Genomic DNA, 17,393 nt, shown 5'->3' with positions numbered 1-17,393 from the left:
ATCCTTGCATTTTTAAAACATTCAGACAATTTGCGATCAGTCTATTTGTTGCTAGAGGTCGTGTAGAGGCTTGACGCAGTATAAGATGAGACAAGGCTTGTAAATATAAGGTAATTTAGTGGTTGTAGCTTGTTGAGAAATGTACCATAGTTAGAGAAATGACTCACCAGACACTTGTACAACTGGCAGGCTGCTGTGGGCGACCGATGTCGGGTCACTGGTGAGGTCTCGGTGCCAGTTGGGGTGTCTTGAGTGAAATTCAGGATAACTTGTTCTTGTAACTTGCTTGTAACTTGCTTGTAGAAACTTGCTTGTAGGTCTTGTAGAGGTGAGTTGACAAAAAGGTAGGTGGGTTCGTAATTAGGATCGTCGCCAAATTAATGTAGTAATGTAGTCCACACTAGTAGATAGTTCTCAAGTGGATTTATTGTGTAGTTGAGTTAAGTCAATAATAAGTCCAGTTGGAAATCATAGGGAGATTTAGAGGAGACCCCACCAGGAGCTCCTATCCAGGTGCTCAGCCCATTCAAACTGTCACTCTCCAGTCAGAGTACTAACATTCTGACTGCTGCATTTATGAACATTCTAAAGATGGTAGAAATGCATCACATTGGGAATGACAGGATATTACACAATCATAACATCTTTCTTTTAATATCTTTTAGATGTAGACCTTCAGGATGGATTATGTAACAAAGACGACGGCAATGGCACAAGGTGAGCAAAGAAGCTTGTTTCCGAAAGAACGACAAGTTATCTGTGAAAGGAGAAAATGTGTAGTATGCAGCAGGCGCGCAAAACACACATTGGGCTAACGTGACTTCAACTAGAATGAGATAGCTTCCTGGGCCCACAAACAGTCGCACCAGATTACTTCACAGGTCTTTTAAGGACGTTTTGCTTGTTAATGAGGCTTTGATGTCCCCCCCGCTTACAGCTCCTGCTGCTCCACTCTTCTTTTTGCTTGAAGTTAAGCCCCCCCGAAAAAAAATTCTTGCCCCCCACCCATGTTTTTGACTGTGGGTGCGCCTCTGGCTTTAGGCACCCCTCTGTCGTATGTGTCTCTCCCACATTTTAATGTCCTTTTTTCTCTCTTTCTCTTTCTTACTCTCTCACATCATTTCTCTTTCTTTTTTTTAAGTTTTGGACGCTGCTATATCCAGTCTGCTGTATAAAACCTTATCTGAGTTGAAGTGGTGAACTCTCTTGCTTACACTGAAGGCTTCTTCGACACGTAAAGCACCCTCTTTCAATCACGCCAATGGAACTAGGTGAGCAAAGAACATTGTTTCCGAAACAACAACAACAAATTTGTGAAAGGAGAGAGTGGGATGTGTGCAGAAGCTTGACTGTGTAGAAATATATAATTACCTCCGAGCAGTGACAACAGATAGGTTACAACAGTCTGAGAAACAGATCTACAAGCTTATTGCGCCATTTTAGTGTCACTCTTAACATGGGAAAAGTGGTGCAAGGAGCTTGTAAATCTGCATCTGACTTTTCAAGAAAAAATCTCAACTTCAGACTCTGTGACACAGTTTTAATGTTGTTTTCTCTCTCTCTCTTTCTCTCTCACTCTCTGTGACATCATTTCTCTTTCTCTTTTAAACTTATAGACACTGCTGTCTACTTTGACGTGTAGAAGCAGAGTTGAATTGAAGTTGTGAACTCTGGTGGCCGCAGTGTTTATACAAGGTAAGCACAGCGGCCTAGATATACAATGCCTCAATTGCAATGCATTAGAAATAAATCGGCGTATTTACAATCCCGTTCTGCCACTTATGTGTCAGTAACGCTGTAGGCACTTCCATATAGACACCACTTGAACGTGGGACTATAACAGAAGTGAAATGTACTAGGCACACTGCACACGTAAAATCGAAGTGTTACCTTCACTTGTAATGCTTCACCCTATTTAGTCACATCTACATAACTTTAAACTCCTTTTTTCTTTTTTGTTTTGCGGATTACCTACTCAATGTCTTTTGGAGTCCACATCACAATTTGTTTATAATACTGTTTTATTAAAGTTATTTTTCTAGTTGTTTATTGTGTTATCTTTAAATTACGTTTACAGTTATTGTTGTTTTATTAAAAGTTAATGAAAAAAACTATATGCTTGTTTTTTTTTGGGGGGGAACGGTCCACAACAAAAATAATATTTATAATTTGAAGTACTATAGTAAGATGTTGACAGTACGGTTGAAAAGTACAGGCTGTACAATAAGTTATAATGTCTCTGGATGGACTACAACATAGAAAGGAAATCAAAGTAAAACAAAACAATGTGTACCATATTTACAAACCTCTTGTGACATTTTCACTTGCAAACCTACCCCCCTACCAAATTAACTGTGTGGGCCTCAATGACGCCCCTCAAACCACGAAAACGACCACCCCCGGAGATTTCTATATTGTGTGAGGGAGGCTGCGTGGCCCACCGCCTGATGCCCTGGAGTCCGCCACACCCTGACCCGGTTCCTGCAGTGTCCTGGGGGGAAACAGCCATTACAACGCGGTCATAACCACGCATGACTGTCACCACAAATTCATTAGCACGCATATGGCTTTACCACGCATGCTTTTACAACTACTATACATTTACCACGCATGATAAAGGAATACGCATGGTAATGGCTTTTTGGTAGCGGTCATGCGTTATAATAGCTGTGCCTTACGTGATTCAAATTAGTTTTTAGGTATGTGTGTGACCAAGTCTGATAAGATCGGAGGCCAAGGACAAACACCGTGGTGTCTGTGGCAGGAAATCTCATGGATCACAGAGAAGATAGGCGAGGGTAAATTGAAAGTAGCAAGTATAATAAAAATAACGGAGGAAAACTACTAAAATGGCGGAGGATGAAGTATGTAGTTAACGTTCGGCGCCTCAGCAATACGTTTCAAATAAATATAGATAGAATATGATTATTAATATATTACAAAAGTATAGCCGCGGTTGAGGCACACGACCCGGCAGACGAAAGCAGAAAATTTAATACCTGAATTGAGGAGAGGTTTGCTTGGCGAACTTGAAGAAAAACAAAGAAGCGTGGGCTTAGAAACGAGGCTGCACATGCGTAGAGAGTACAACTGGTGCAGAAAAAAAGGTAAAGTTGTACATACTATCATAGTAATATAGCTCTTTTTTTGACCAGTAAAGTTAGTTCTGAAAAGAACTGTTTTTTATGAGCCCCAAAACCCCACATTCCCAGCCGGCTCCCCGTGTTCTTCGGGAGCCGGCATTGCTTTTTGTCACCCCGGTAAACTGCAGAAGACTGCACTGAAAGCACCCCGGGACACTGCAGAAGCCGGCCCTGAAAGGTGGTGGTCCCCGGGGCCAACAAAGGCTCCAGGAAGGGGACCGCATGGCCCCCCTCCCAAAATTCAAAAGCCCCGATGGGTAGTAGTCCCCGTGGCTGGGTGGTCCGTCCCCCTATTTTCTATATTAGAGACCCTGGGAGGTGGTGGTCCCCGGGGTGTGTGTGGGGGGCTTGAAACCCCCCACACAGTTTTTTTAAATGGAAAGAGGCCCCAGGGACTGGCGAATCCCCGGGGCTACGGGGGGGGGGCATGAGCCCCCCGCATACATATAGTTAAAGCCAAAAAAATTTGTTTGACTGTTTTCTTGTCACTCAGTTCTACCGAGGCACAAGATGGCTGCCAACAGTTCCTGGTTTGGAGTGTTGACAGACAGTTGACATCCAATCAACATGCAGCTCGTGCTCGTAATTGTACAGATTTCCGTACTCGTACAGTACTTCATCTCTAGATATCACTATGATTTAACTTTTGATTTTCTCAGGAACTACTGAACGGATTTACACCATTTAAGAAACAGCACAATCTGTGAACCGAACTCTACCTCTCTGCCAAATTTGGTGTAATTACGTTCAGCCGTTCGGGCTGTAGCCCTGGCTAAATGTCCCTATGGAAAATTGCAGGGGGAAAACACGTTTTGGGACCCCCCTTGTTTCTCAGCTCCCACTTGAGTTATCACCCTCAAACTTTCAGGGAAGGAGCAGAGCAGAGCAGGCCATTTTCTTGGAGATATTCACGTAGATTCGTCCACCAGCTCCAAAGTTATTCCAAATAGAATGTTGTGGTTTTCCCATGGAAAGTAGGTCCTAACTATAATCTACTTACTATATATATTTATATAGTATATTGATATATATATATATATATTCACTGAAAAATACAAATGTTAAAGTAATGCTATAGCTACGTGAATATGTCAGTGACAACATTAACAATTTGAACAAAAAAAATTCACCAGTTATACTTAGCAGAGCTAACCATAACTTGCGCCCCCGCCATGAACTGCTTATCTGCTTATAACTTCACATATTACATCACTCATGACATGTTCTAATATATCATTTATGACATCACTGATGTCATCTCAAATAACATCATTAATGGCATCATCCAAGCTTCTTTTGTACACATTACTCCATAAACTAGTATGTGATTAGATGCCTGAAAGTAACTACAGAACAGCTCAGAATAATATGAAGCATCCTTAATCCCACAACTCCCTGTAGCAAGTTTGTGCTATGTGCAACATTGACCCTATATCATACACCCCACATGTAGCCTAGTTCACATTAACAATCACCCAGAGAAATATGGGAAATCCTCATAGCACACGCTGTTCAATATTTATACAACTATTCAGAGAAAGCCAAGTTTCTCAAAATACTCATCATCTATTGCAAAATTAGTGCCCTACAACGAACAGCTTTTATCTGTATCCAATCCCTCACAGTCAGCGACACTACATTAAGAAATGAGGTTGATATGAGTAGAAAGGTGGGTCCTGTAAACAGTGTTTATTCTATTCCGTGTGCCCATACCTCTAATACTAAGGAATTCACACATGACAATATTCTCCATCAATTAAACCAATTGACCAATTGTAGATCTAGTAATGTAGTATACGCTATTTGGTGCCCTTGTTGCCTTCTATATATTGGCCAGACATCAAAAATCATCCAAAAATGTATCATACAACACAAGAGTGACATCCATTTCAAAAAGGACAATGGCATCTTGGTTGCTCATATAATTTCACACAATTATACAGAAACTGATCTTACGTGGCAAGTCTTTGACCAACCCTGACTTCCAGGTTGAGGTGGTGTCACTTAGTTTTCACCAATCAGTAGGGACTACCTGTTTGCGGGGGACATAAAATTAGGATGGTGGCAGACTGATTCCATGCACCCCAATGGATATGTTGTTCCTTTTGACCAGCTAGCTCACAGTGCCACTGTTAGTTCCCCTAAACCTAAACAGGGAGCAAACAGTTCTGGCAACCACTGAACATGACAACTCTGTTCCCTCAGGAACCGTGGTGACAGATTTCAAACTTTCGCTCAGTCACTCATGCTTTCTTTCGCTCAGAGAAATATACAAAGAATACACAGAGGGTTGTTTTCAATATTTATGGAGCCAGTGTGAGTCTTGTATAAAATACGTGGGCCGGACAAATAATAGGTAGAAGCAGATAAATGTTACAATGAGTGTTAAAACAGAAAATAAAACAAAGAGTTCCCCTCTTTTGTTGAGATAGGTTATATATGTGTACTTATAACAGATTGTAACAATCGAGTGTATCCCTATGATGCTAACTATAACCTAGGTTTCTAGGGTGTGAATATATAGTTTGCCAAGAAAACCTCCGTCTAGATGATCTAACCCTTTTACCTGGTGGTTGAGAGTGTAGACCCAGTCTTAGTCACAAACTGGACAGCTGTCGCGAATATGTCAGTCAGCTGCAAGGCGAAAACTTCATTATGCAGGGACCCCTTGAGATCAACAGAAGTGTCTCCTCTGATTAATGCTAGGAAAGGAAGAATTATGCCTTCTGCTAAGGCTGCCCGCAATACCCTACACTGGCTTCCTGTGGAAAAACGGATCAACTTTAAGGCACTGTGCATTGCCTGTAGGGCATTGCACAACCAGGGCCCTGTGTATCTGATTGACCACTTTTACTGGTATACACCAACGAGAATGCTCTGCTCCTCTTCACTTATGATGGTGGTGATCCCCAAAGTAAGATTATATAACTGGGGTGGTAAAAGCTTTTTAAACATCACTACCAGATTGTAGAATCAGCTACCATTCACACTTAAAAATTCCCCAGACTTGCTCTCTTTCAGGCAGAGTCTTAAGACCTGGCTCTTTAAGACATAACCTTAGTACTTCTCTATTGTCTCTCAGTTATTTAACACTTTTCACCTGCAGGATGTTTGTCTACAAGCGCCTAGACAGCTTTGGGTATTAGTTGCGCTATATAAATATATAAATAAACAAATAAAGACCATCAATAGAATATGGCATCCTTCCCTTGGGTCAAGATTGTAATCAGGTAGCAATTGTTTGTGTTCTACAGATAATTGTTTGTGTTCTACAGATAACTGTACCGCCCTGTGGATGCAATAATAAAACATGTTTTAATTGCGCTTCTGAGAGGCCTTGCGCCAAATGCCAAGTCCGCGGGCGGATTTACAAGAAATTTATTTTCTGTATGCATAGCAAGAGGTTAAGCAAGTTAATTCATTTGTTCTTTCATGTTTCTGGAGACCTCTCTCATGTGAATTTCAATTATCTTTCAACCCACCCTCTGTTAAGCAAGGGTCAAAACTCTACATAAGAACTTAATTTGTCCTGAAGATGGTCACAATGATTTGTTACAACGAAGACCGAAACATCAACGACAAATCCATTCTTCCCTTTAGTGATTGTTAAAATGTATTTGTCTTATTGGATCCTATGTATAGGACAAATTCATAGTTTCTTTGTGTGGCAATGGATATGCACATTGACAATTAATATAGCTTTCTCTCCATTTGTCTTACATGTTTTCTATTGTCATTGTTAGTTAAAATTTGTCAGTGTATTTTCTGTACCACCATATATATTTGTTTGGTTGACTTAATGTTCTGTTTTTTAACAATATTTAAAATACATTTTTCTACAAATCACCACCCGGTTATTGTAATTAATGTAACAGTTTGTCTGGTATAACGTTTCCCGTAATTGTTATTAGATATCACTTCATAAAGATATATTGAGAATGATATAATATTTTGTTTTAAAACAAAATCCCTTGTAGACAGCTTTACTTTGCTACTTTTAGAAAGATGGCATTTCCCTGCTTTTAGCTCTGTGTGCCTGCAGCCTGTCTCCAATACACATCTGGGGTGGGTGACAGCTTGACTTTGTGCATTCCCTCTAGACAGCCATCCACATCCCGATGGGCCATTCTGTGCATGAAGAGAGGGAGGAGCTGACACTCACACTTGAACAGACTGTGTCTTGTCCCCACACAAAAGGCTGCATACCACCCTGAAGTGAGTCTGGAGCCAGAGCTGGGCAGGAGGTCCTCTGTGCACTTCAAATACCCTCATTGCAGTCACTTACACTTCAAAAGCACAACTGGGTATAAGTACTAGGTCCAAAAAAGACACTTTTCGACCTGTGAAGAAACTCTGGACTGATGTGCTTCTACAAGGACTGCCACTCTGCTGGACTGCTGCTCTGAAGAGCGATTTTCTGCTGTGCTGCCCTGCAGCCTGCTACTCTCTTTCTTGCTTAGGTAGAACTGGACTCTTGCTTGAACCTAAAGTGACCTCCAATGGCATGCTGTCTTGCCTCATGTGTTAAGACACAGGGATGTTAAAGTCTTACCCCCTGCTCCTGTGCTTGGTCCATTGCAAGTGAATCCAGGTACTTGCTCCAGTGGAACCGGCACATCCTCTACTGCGTGAAGTAGAGTCGACGCATAAGTGCTGTTGCGGGAACGGAACTGGTGCATCACACTTTGGACCAGCACATTGCCCTCGGAACTAAAGCATCAGAACCACCACATCACGGCCATCGCAGAGAGCTGATCGGCACATTCTCTTGACAGCATGGAGAAACCAACACATCAGCTTGGGAACCAATGTATCTTGGAAGCGGCGCATCACCATAGTTACATGGAGAAAATCTACTGCGGGATCAACACCGCTGCACGCTGCATCCTGCTGTTGCGACCAGGATCAATTTACATTTGTTTAGCAGGCCTTGTGTGGCTCCTGTGTCCAGTTTGCGCTCCATCGCAGCGGCCTGAACTCTTGACTTTGCCCCGGTCCAGCGTGACAAGATAACCCCATAGGCGCCTACTGCTTCTGAAGTGCTATTTTTCAAATTTTCTCTTTAAAAATTCATATATTGAGTGACTTCTACTTATTTGATTTTAGTCGTTTTGGTCCTATTTTATTTATTATCTCCGAATCTATTTTTCTAAACTGGAGTGGAGTCTAATAGTGGTGTTTTCACTGCGCATACCAGAGGGTGAGCAAAGTTTAATTTAAGGTGTGTTTGTGACGTATGCTGACTAGGATTGTGGTTCCTGCTTGGACAGGATGCATAACTCTGTCACCCACAAACCCAATGTCTTACAAAGAAGAATTGGGTATGTGGGCCAAAGTGTGAATGAAGAACGCTGTAGTGGCAACTGTCTCCCCATGAAAGTGAGAGAGCACAAGTTTGAAAAAAAATGTATAAGTACGCCATATTTACAAGCACGTAGTTAGTTAATATGTACTTTGCACCAGAGTGTTTATATTTAGAAGTGAAATACACCGAGTGTCTTATATTCAGTGGTGAAATGCATAGAATGTTTAAGTAGAGTAACAATAATCATAACTGTGTGAGACTAATGTAGAAATGTTTGGGATGAATATGAAAACCTCATGTTCTCATGTTAAAGGAATAATGTAAGAGTTGAATGTAACTCTAAAACCCAGTATTTTGTGTAGGCCTCATGGCAATTCACAAGCAAATCTAAACGTGCTGCTAAAATAATGTGAGACAAGGTTGACATGGTTCTTTCAAAATGTACTATTGAACTTAGGGTTAAAAGTATATGCTTTATAGATGTGTTATTTTAGAAACGTATGCTAGTTAAGAATGTTTGCTGTTTAAATCAAGTCAACGTTTTAGGAGTGCAGGAACCTGCTGCATGTAAATCAAGTAGGCCAGAGCAGATAATGTCATGTAGTTTAAATCGTCATGTGCTCGTTAGAGGAGAGGTCGTGAGGTGTCCAGTATGGAGCTCTGAGAGTGTTTTATGGCCTAAGATATGGTGAAGTCTGGAATTTGAGGCCCACTGCAGGACGAGCTGTATGCAGGTGCGAGGGTCCTAATCAGCTCGAATGAAAGGGACTTTGTTCAGTGGCGCCTTGCGCAGGCCTGTAGGAGTTTCCAGGAATTTCAGGGGGTATCAGCGCACTGAAGAAGCTGCCTGGGAACCAAGGTCAACTTTAACGAGGGTCTTCAAGAGTACCATCATGGAGTTTGCCGCGGAAAGATGTACCACGTGAGGGGCGTCCCAAGGGGCGTTTCTATTGGAAATGTGATTTGGTATTAGGGAAAGTGACCCGGGAGGAGAGCAGAGCAGATGATTTTGGGAGCCTAAGGAAGCGGATGGGTAGGCAGATAGGCTGATCAGGAGAGACCCATTATCAGAGGAGAGACAAAGAGAAGTGCGTGATCTTCTTAGGAAATCACCACGGCTGACACCTAGAGGGTTAAGATCTTGCTAAGTAGGGATGTCATTTAGTGTAGTGTAGGGACAGACTAACCTTAATTTTCTTTTCTGTAATGACTTTGAGGTTGCAACTTGTATCCATTTTAGCAACCCTGATGGTATTCGAACTTGTACTTATTATTTTGTTCTTCAGACTCAGACTATTCAAGAAGTTCATGTTCATAGTGATACCGATATACCTTTTGAATCTCATTTTGAGAAGTTTGTATCTTCAGTTATCTTTGACTTTATATTAAATCTTTAAAACTTAATTTTGGTCAGTGGTCATTTAGAGTGGTGTAAGTTCTTAAATTGATTGTTTACCTCGAGATTACCTTTTACTCAAGACAGGTACCAACGATTCAGTCGACAGGAAAAGGGATTTGGTAAGATAATTAGTAACCAGTAATCCCGCGTTAGCAGTTGGTAGCAGAGTGAGGATGGTTATCTTCTTGAGGAAGGTAATCTAGAGAGGTTAGTTTACCCCAAGGCCCGAGACGTCGAGAGACGAGCAGCGGAAGAATCGTGTGCCGAAAGGTGCAGACGGTGCGAGAAAAGCAGCAGTATCGGAGAGTGAGTATAAAAAGGGTCATGCGTGAACAGATTGCGGTGTTTTGTGTTGTATTTGTATTGTAATGTCTTGCGGAGTTGAATGCCTGTAGTGTGAAAGAGAGAAGGTTGTGAGCGCGCGCAACCTGGTAAACTGGTAACCTGGTAAACGGGTGAACTGGTGAAATCTTAAGTTCAGGCCAGAGCTTAAGTGGTTTTGGGTGTATCGAACATCCAGGGTAGTTGTCGACCATAGTACGGAGGTCACGAGGTACCATTGACCGCCGTGGATCCAAGATAGGGGGAGTGTAAGAGTGAGTGTATGAGTAACGGACGCTGGTCGAAAGTTACTGCGTGTGAGTAACCTATCGGAGAAGGCGATTGTCTGGAAGTAAACGGAAAGACATCTCGCCAAGTTAGGGTGACAACTACAGAAAGACTGTGGGCGTACAGTCAAAGAAAGGTGATCGCTTGGACGGAAGTAATCATTTTTCAGAGTATGAATGGGATGCGTGCATGACCGAGGAGACGAGCTGAGAAAGGAGGGGAACTGCTGCGAAGGGGGACGGGTGACGTCGGCTAGAGCCGCGCTCTGATTGAGCGGTTGGTGTGACGTTAGCTAGAGCCGCGCTCTGGTTGGGCGGCTAGCGTGACGTCGGAGGAAAGTCGCGTACGGATAGGCCAGTTAGTGAGAACGGCGCTGAGATTGGTGGAATATCATCAGGAAGTAAACAAACGCGGAGAAAAGAGAAATCATGAAGTGTTTTAAGTGTTTGAAAGGGATTTTTAAACGTAAACGAAGTGAACATTATTACGGGGAAGAGGCTCCCCCAGAGGGTACGCCAGCTCATTATATGGCAACGAATGTTGGGCTGCATACGATATTGTGGATTGGGGCTTGGAATAAGCTTACGGAAGGAAATGAGGAAATGCAGTTCCCGAAGTATGGAACGTTTAAGTTAGAGGTGTTACATCGGCTAAAAGCAACCATGTCCTCATTGAAACCCTCTCCCAGACCAACACAGTTTGAGGCTCTTAATGCATGGATTAAGGCTGCACACGACCGAAATTTGAACAGGCGTCAACAAAGGCTGACGCGATCGGTAAGGGCAGTGCGAGATTCCAAATGGGATGAGGAGGAAAAGCGTTGGAGGGTACAGGCTATTGAGGTGGAGAAAATGTATCCGATGAGGGAGGTGTCAGGAGGAGGAAACCTCATGGAAGAAGACGAGGAAAGCGAGTCGGAGGACAATCTGATAAACAGATTGTTAATGGATAGACCACCTCCGAGAGTGGGATTGATAGAAGATAGAGGGCTCGCAAGGGAAGATGGGAATGAGATAGAGGGGTATACACCACTCCCTATATCGGAATGGACACCTAGCAAAGGCGGAGAAACACCTCCAAACAACACTGTACAGAGTGTAGTGGGAAGGTTTGTGGTGCAGAAAACGCCAACCACAGAAAGGGTTGAGTCTGTGGGATTGCCAGACGCTCTTCAAGTGCCTGTTACCATAGGACCCATAGTTTCGATCTATAATTCTGAGAGAGATAGAGGGGAACAACAAAGGCAATTGGATAGGGAAAGGATTGAGATGGAAAGGAGGAATAATGTGACGAATGCATGGAAACAATTACCAGGTTCGGTAACGTGGAACACCCCATTAGACACAACTGTCGGTCCCAATTCAGAACAGGGAGGTCCGAGAGGACCAATGGATCTAAGGGGACCGCGACCAAGATCTTTTTCAGAGTTAAGAGCTGATTTGAGGGAATGGGACGGGTCCATAGTATCTCCGAGTAACAGGACAAGAACGGAACCAGAGTGGGAAAGCAGGGGAAACGGGACTGTATCTCATTGTGGGGCCAGCGAAAGCAGTCAGGGCCGGGAAGGCCAAAGTCAAGAGAATAGAGGGGATGCAGGTCCTACAAATCAGAGAGAACAGTCGGAACAAAATACTAGGATTGTAGAATGTGAGGAAATGTCCCGTCTCTGGGGGAACGGAGGAGATGAGGCGGTACGGAATTTTCAGAATAGGTTTAGGTGCCTTCATCATACGCTTGGGGAAGATGTCCAACATTGGAGGAAGGAGAATAGTGACAGGTCCCGTCATGCTTCAAGTAATCAAGAATCACAGGGAAGTAGGGAAGAAAGAGGGAGTAAGGGAACATCTTACCCTGCATCCCGTGAAACTAGCCAGGATGGAGAGAAAGAGGCTGGGAGGCATGAAGGAGTGTTTCACCACCCACCCCGAGAAGACGGAAAGGCATGGGACTTAGAGAGATGGGAACAGGGGAGGACTCCCTATAATTCACCAATACCTAAACGTAGATCTCGGAGCTGGGATGGGAGAGATGCGGATGGAGGAGCTAAATTGAGTGTCTTGAAAGCTGAAATAAAGGCAAAAAGGCTTGATGTTACCAGTTTAAAATCAGATGTTGATGAGATAATAGATGGAACATTGCCTTTGGAGAGGATAGAATTGTATGAACAGGATGAGTTATTGTTCATGGCAAAGGATATTACTAGGAAAGCTAGAGCGGTTCATGAAAAACTGACTGATTTGGCAGACAAGTATGCCGTGGATTTGTCTAGGACAAGGGCATTGCAGAGCAACCACAGATTACAGTACGCAGACCAAGATCTAGATGAGAAGAGAACTGCTGGATTAAAAACACACATAAGAGAGTTGGTAACAGGGATAAGAGTATGGAGAGAACTGGATAAATGGGAAGAAAGGTGGTCGAAAAAGGGTACAGTTAGGCGAAGTACAAATGTGATGACCCCTGAGGGAAGGGTAATGCAGATGGAGGCATTCCCTTTGCGAGAAATATCAAATGGAAATTATGTACATGTGCCCTGGAGTAGAGGAGACTTAGCCGCATTTACCAACTCATTTCCGAAGTTACGGGACAACCCAGTCGAGTGGTATAAGCAGGTAGAGAGGTTTGTTAAAATTTCGAAAGTATTGTGGATAGATTTGAACACGTTGTTTGACATCGTGGTCCCATCTGATTTGTGGACCCCTTGTAAGACTAGTGTCGAATGGCCAAATGCTGAACCATTGAGAGATGTTCGAACTAATGGACCAGCTGAGATAGTCATGCGAAAGTATGAAAGGGTAATAGCATGGCTGAAAGATAAGGTACCACCACAGGATATAGATTGGGTAAAAATAGACCGAACAAGGCAGGAACCCAAGGAGACAGTTCACGAGTTTTATGAAAGATTGTTGAAAACATTCAAGCAATACAGTGGACTAGATGTAATGGATCCCAAAGACATAGGGCAGTTCGTGTCAAAGTTTGTATTGGGGTTGAGACCTGATATTTGTCTGATGATACAGCAACATTTAATCTGTTGGCAGAACAAACCACTAGATGAGATTTTACGATATGCGAGGTACTGCAGTGACGAGATAGATTCTAAAGCCAAGAATCTAAAGGAGAAATTGATGGTGGTGCAAATGCAGTCCGCTGGGAAGGGTGGCCAGCAGAAGCAGGGGATGGGACGAAAACCAAATGGTCAGAACAAAGATAATGAAGAAGGGCAGAGACCTAGGATAGACTTTGCCACTTTAAAGAAAACGACAAAGTGTCATCTGTGTCACCAGGTGGGGCATTGGCGACGCGAGTGTCCCTTTAACCCTGAAAACGGTGAGCAAGAAGTAGAAGAGCAGGTCCAAGAAGACCCAGTGCAAAAAGTGGCAGTCCCAAGCAGTAAGGTGGCCAAAGGGGGGACTTCGGCTCCACGGGCCCAATTCCCACAGCCACCGAAGATAGCAGCTGGAGGAAAGGTCTTTAAACAAATGCCTCTGTTTATCGAGGAAGAAAAATGTTATTACATTGATCCATTGACAGGACAACGGGTGAGCAGTGAAGAGGACTGTACCCTCGGGGCAGTTCTAGAAGTGGATCAGAGGGGGCCATTTGTTGAGGCAGAAGTGGCAGGGTGTCCCACTACATTCTTAGTGGACACTGGGGCTACTCGTTCGACTCTGAGATCAGCGGTAGTTCCAGACTTGCCAATGTCAGGGGAAACAATTCAAGTGGTAGGAGTCGCAAATAAAAGAATGACTAGTCCCTTGACAGAACCAGTGTCTGTGAAAATTGGAAACCACATGAACGAACATCAGTTTGTGGTTTGTGACTCGAGTCCGGTATGTCTGTTAGGTAGGGATTTGTTATGCAAATTGAATTGCACCATATACTGCACCCCACAAGGAGTGGAGGTACAGACTACCGACGATGATGCTACCTTTAAGGTGGCCAATTCAAAATTCTGTGTAGAACTATATCCTACTCTGACTGTAGAAGATCTTCCACAAGACTTAAGAGATGCAGTGGCGTCAGAGGTGTGGGATTTCACAGGAGAAGATATAGGATTGATTAAAGGGGTAGAACCGGTAAAAATTCTGGTAAAACCAAATGTTGAGTTTCCAAGAACGCCTCAATACAAATTGTCCCAGGAAACGATTGCGGGAATAAAGCCTGTGATCGAGTCAATGATACAGCAGGGAATACTGAAGGAAATCGTGGGCAGTCCTTGTAACTCCCCGATTATGGGTTTGCAGAAACCTAGTGGGAAGTTTAGGATAGTTCAGGATTTACGAAAGATTAACAACATAGTCGTTTCATGTTGTCCCGTGGTACCGAATCCATCAGTAATATTGTTTCAAATACCATGTCAAGCAGAATGGTTCACAGTGATAGATCTTTGTCAGGCTTTCTTTTCAATCCCATTGGATGAAGAGAGCAGGTACCTTTTTGCGTTTAAAATGGAAGATCGCGTTTTAACATGGTGTCGAATTCCACAAGGATTCACAGACAGTCCATCCATCTTTAATCAGTTGTTGAAGAAGAATCTTGAGAATCTAGTACTGCCACAGAACTCGGTTCTGGTACAGTACATAGATGACCTACTTGTTGCGTCAGAAACAGAGGAAGCTTGTAAAGTAGATTCAATTGCCTTACTGAATCATTTAGCTGAAAATGGACATAAGGTATCTCCGAGCAAGTTACAGTATTGTCTGACAGAAGTACAGTATCTAGGGCACAGGTTAGAAAAAGGGAAACGTAAGGTGTCCCCAGAGAGGATTGAGGCGATAATGAAAATGAATGCGCCTACAACTCAGAGAGAAGTTAGAATGTTCTTAGGAATGGTGGGTTACTGCCGACAGTGGATAGTTAACTTTTCACTGAAAGCAAAGCCCTTACAGAAACTGACGCACAAGGAGGTGAGTGATCCGGTACCATGGGATGAAGAATGTCTGGTGGCGTTTTTACAGCTGAGAGACGATTTATGTCGTGCTCCGGCTCTGGGAATGCCAGATTATGAAAAGTCGTTTTCACTCTATTGCTGTGAGAGAGAGGGATGTGCTTTGTCAGTCTTGGCACAGACCCACGGTAATGCCCGTAGACCAGTTGCATATTTTTCGGCTACATTAGATCCAGTAGCCGCAGCGTTGCCCGGATGTCTCAAATCCGTTGCTGCAACGGGTGTCAGCATTGAAAGGAGCGAAAGTATTGTAATGGGACATCCAGTAGTGGTGTATGTACCGCATTCAGTTGAATTGTTAATGACCAGGACGAAGACGCAGCATCTGACCAATAGTAGGCTCACGCGTTATGAGCAAGTTATACTTGCCGCAGAAAACGTGACTCTCAGGAGATGCTCTGTCTTGAATCCTGCTACTTTGATGCCATTACCTACTGTAATAGAAGGCGAAGGATGTGAAGACCACGATTGCCTTGATGTGACTGAACTATGCACGAAACCCAGACCAGATATAGTGGATGAGCCATTGTCTGACCCCGATGAAATTTACTTTGTTGATGGCTCATGTTTAAGAGACGATACTGGTCGGTTAAGAGCAGCTTATGCTGTTTGTACCATTACTGGAGTTGTGGAAGCCGCTTGCCTGGAAGGAGTACATTCCGCACAGGTAGCAGAGATTATTGCCCTAACTCGTGCCTGCATAGCAGGAAATGGAAAGAGAGTCACCATCTACACGGACAGCCAATATGGTTTCGGTGTGGTTCATGATTTCGGGCAGTTGTGGTCTCAGAGAGGTTACATGACCTCCTCTGGTTCGCCCATTCGAAATGGAGAATTTGTGAGATTGCTGATAGAAGCATTACAAGGTCCTGTTGATATTGCAGTGGTGAAGTGTGTAGCTCATACTAAGAATACAGATTTTGTGTCACAAGGTAATAGATATGCTGATGAAGTCGCACGCTATTGTGCGGAACAAAGTTATTCTTTCTCAAAGGTGGAAATAGAAGGTGCAGAAGAAAAGACTGAATTAAGTATGATGTTAGAAACTGTAGACACTTGGGAGGATTTAAGAATAATGCAGGAGAACGCACCTGAAAAAGAGAAAAAGGCATGGGAAATAGCAGGCTGTGTACGAAGTGAAATGGATTTTTGGGTTTCAGCAGATGGGAGAGCTGTGTTACCTGAAGAATTAGCTAATCCCATGGCGAGAGAAATACATGGTCCAGTACATCTAGGAAGGGATGCTATGATGAGAGTTTTTAGGCAGACTTGGTATTGCCCGAAATTCAGAATAGCAGCAGAATCAGTATGTAAGCGATGTGTTACCTGCCAACAACTGAACGTAGGCAAACGAACACCAGTCACACTGAGTCACATTGGGAGGTCAGGGGGGCCTTTCAATAGAATGCAACTAGATTTCATTGAAATGCCAAGAGTCAATCGCCTTCGGTATGTATTGGTGATTGTATGCGTATTTTCCAGATGGGTTGAGGCATACCCTACACGTAGGTGCGATACACTCACAGTGGCTAAATTGTTGCTCAGGGAGTTGATACCGCGCTTCGGGGTGCCTGCCTCTTTGGAATCGGACAGAGGAAAACATTTTAACAGCGAAATAGTGAAGATGTTGTGCTCCACACTGAATATCGATCAAAAGCTGCATTGTAGTTATCGACCAGAAGCTTCAGGAATTGTGGAACAAGTGAATGGCACTTTGAAGAATAGATTGGCTAAAGTAGTGGCATCCACATCTTTGAGTTGGCCAGATGCTCTTCCATTGGTGCTCATGAGCATGCGCAGCACACCTGATAGGAGGACAGGTCTCTCTCCCCACGAGATCCTGATGGGGAGGGCCATGAGACTTCCTACAGTTCCAACTACTGCTCTATTGAATATTACAGATGATCTGATCTTGGATTATTGTAAAGGACTGTCTGACGCCATCCATTCTGTGTCCCTTCAGGTGCATGCGGCTGAAGTTCCAAC

The sequence above is a fragment of the Lissotriton helveticus genome, chromosome 8 (assembly GCF_964261635.1).
Source record: "Lissotriton helveticus chromosome 8, aLisHel1.1, whole genome shotgun sequence".
In the NCBI taxonomy this organism is placed as follows: Eukaryota; Metazoa; Chordata; class Amphibia; order Caudata; family Salamandridae; genus Lissotriton; species Lissotriton helveticus.
This window is presented reverse-complemented; position numbering follows the sequence as displayed.